The following is a 2,996-nucleotide window of genomic DNA, read 5'->3' as shown; positions in this document are numbered from 1 at the left end:
TACTGAATGGAGAGTCAAAGAAAAGAAGGTCTTGCATTTCGATAGCGCCTTTCATGACCTCAGGCATCCCAAAGCACTTTAAAGTCAATTAAGTACTTTTTGAACTGTAGTCACTGTTGTAATGTAGGAAACAGGGAAGCCAATTTGCAGATTGTATGAAAAATAATGTGCTAATGACAGGCTAAACTGTTTTTAGTGATGTTGATTGAGGGATAAATATCAGTCAGGACACCAGGAAGAACTCACCTGCTCTTCTTTGGCATATTGTCATGGGATCTTTTACATCTATCTCAGAGGATAGACAGGTTTAAGATTTCATCTAAAAGACAGCAACTCCCTCAGTACAGCACTGGGATGTCAGCCTCGGAATTGCACTCAAGGCTTTGGTGCAGGATATGAACTCATAACCTTCAGACGCAGAAGCACAATTGCTACAAACTGAGCCACACCCAATACCCTAGAGAAATTACGAGAGTAATGAATTCAAAGGATGGAGTGCAAGGAGAGCTGAGATGGTGATTAAAGCCACCAAGAATGAATTACTCTGTGCAGAGACTGAAGAAGGAAAGAAGAAAGGTTATCTTGGTGAGAAACTCACAATGAGGCTTGAGGACATGATAGACAATAAGAAGTTGAGAGACTGGGACAAGGTGAGGTGCTCAAAGAAGGAGAAAGTGCCAAAGGAGTAGAGAAAGAGACCAAAGTGTGATTTAGTAATAAGGGGCACACTACCAACATGTTGGTTTGGGCAGAGAAGGTGGCAAGTGTAGCCAGGTGGGGATGCTTTGATTAGGGGCACAATGTTTCCACCTATGATCCAAGTTTCAGTTTAAGCCAGGATGTCAATGCAATCATCCACAAAAAGCTAATGGATGGCAAGGGGCGTTTTCATGAGTGAATAGAAATTCTGGAGGAATTCAAGGAAGGTAATAGTGAGTGCGGTGAGCAGGATGGGAAGGAGGTTGGCAAGGTTAGCTCCCAGTGGACACCCTGAACAAGAGCAACAACAAACAAACATGGAATGGTGGCAGGGGAGTAGATAGGATAAGATGGGCTGGGGTAGGGATTGAGGAAGAGAATTGTAAGTTGACATAACTGGACAGCAGCAAGGGGAGGAGACAGGAAAGAATGACCCAAGAAAGACCACAGAATCATTACAGCACAGAAGCAGGCCATTGGGCCCATCGTGTCCGCACTGGCTCTTCAAAAGAGCAATTTCCTGAGTTCCATTCCCCTGCTTCTCCCCATAACCCTGCGCATTTTTCCTTTTCATGTAACTGTCTAATTCCCTTTTGAATGCTTCAATTGAACCTGCCTCCACCACGTTCTCAGGCAGTGCATTCCAGACCTTAACCACTCGCTGCATGAAAAAGTTTTTCCTCATGTCGCTTTTGTTTCTCTTATCAAATACTTTAAATCTGTGCCCTTTCATTCTTGATCCTTTCACGAGTAAACATAGAAACATAGAAAATAGGAGCAGGAGTAGGCCATTCGGCCCTTCGAGCCTGCTCCGCCATTCATTATGATCATGGCTGATCATCCAACTCAGTAACCTGTTCTCGCTTTCGCCCCATACCCTTTGCTCCCTTTAGACCCAAGAGCTACATCTAACTCCTTCTTGAAAACATACAATGTTTTGGCTTCAACTGCTTTCTGTGGTAGCGAATTCCACAGGCTCACCACTCTCTGTGTGAAGAAATTTCTCTTCATCTCAGTCCTGAAAGGTTTACCCCGTATCCTTATACTATGACCCCTGGTTCTGGACTCCCCCACCATTGGGAACATCCTTCCTGCATCTACTCTGTCAAGTCCTGTTAGAATTTTATAGGTTTCTATGAGATCCCCCCTCACTCTTCTGAACTCCAGCGAATATAATCCTAACCGACTCAATCTCTCCTCATACGTCAGTCCCGCCATCCCAGGACTCAGTCTGGTAAACCTTTGCTGCACTCCCTCTATAGCAAGAACGTCCTTCCTCAGATAAGGAGATCAAAACTACACACAATATTCCAGGTGTGGCCTCACCAAGGCCCTGTATAATTGCAGCAAGACATCCCTGCTCCTGTAATCGAATCCTCTCGCTATGAAGGCCAACATACCATTTGCCTTTTTTACAGCCTATTGCACCTGCATGCTTACCTTCAGTGACTGGTGTATGAGAACACCCAGGTCTCGCTGCATATTCCCCTCTCTCAGTTTATAGCCGTTCAGATAATAATCTGCCTTCCTGTTTTTGCTACCAAAGTGGATAACCTCACATTTATCCACATTATACTGCATCTGCCATGCATTAGCCCACTCACTCAACTTGTCCAAATCACCCTGAAGCCTCTCTGCATCCTCCTCACAACTCACCCTCCCACCCAGTTTTGTGTCATCTGCAAATTTGGAGATATTACATTTAGTTCCCTCATCTAAATCATTAATGTATATTGTGAATAGCTGGGGTCCTAGCACCAATCCCTGTGGTACCCCACTAGTCACTGCCTGCCATTCAGAAAAAGACCCATTTATCCCTACTGGTGGGAACAGTTTCGCCCTAGCTACTCTGTCCAGACCCCTCATGATTTTGAATATCTCTATCAAATCACCTCTCAGCCTTCTCTTCTCCAAGGAAAACAGTCCTAACTTCTCCAATCTATCTTCATAACTGAAATTCCTCATCCCTGGAACCATTTTCATGTATCTTTTCTGTACCCCTTCCAATGCCCTCACGTCTTTCCTCAAGCGTGGCACCCAGAACTGGATGCAATACTCCAGCTGAGGCCAAACCTGTGTCTTATACACATTCAACATAACTTCCTTGCTCTTGTACTCTATGCTCCTATTAATAAAGCCCAGGACACTGTATGCTTTAGTGACCACGCTCTCAACCTGTCCTGCCACCTTCAATGACTTATACACATATACACCCAGGTCCCTCTGCTCCTGCACCCCCTTTAGAATTGTATCTTTTATTCTATATTGTCTCTCCATGTTCTTCCTACCAAAATGAA

The sequence above is a fragment of the Heterodontus francisci genome, chromosome 9 (genome assembly GCF_036365525.1).
Source record: "Heterodontus francisci isolate sHetFra1 chromosome 9, sHetFra1.hap1, whole genome shotgun sequence".
In the NCBI taxonomy this organism is placed as follows: domain Eukaryota; kingdom Metazoa; phylum Chordata; class Chondrichthyes; order Heterodontiformes; family Heterodontidae; genus Heterodontus; species Heterodontus francisci.
The sequence above is the reverse complement of the archived record's forward strand: the minus strand, read 5'-3'. Positions refer to the sequence as shown.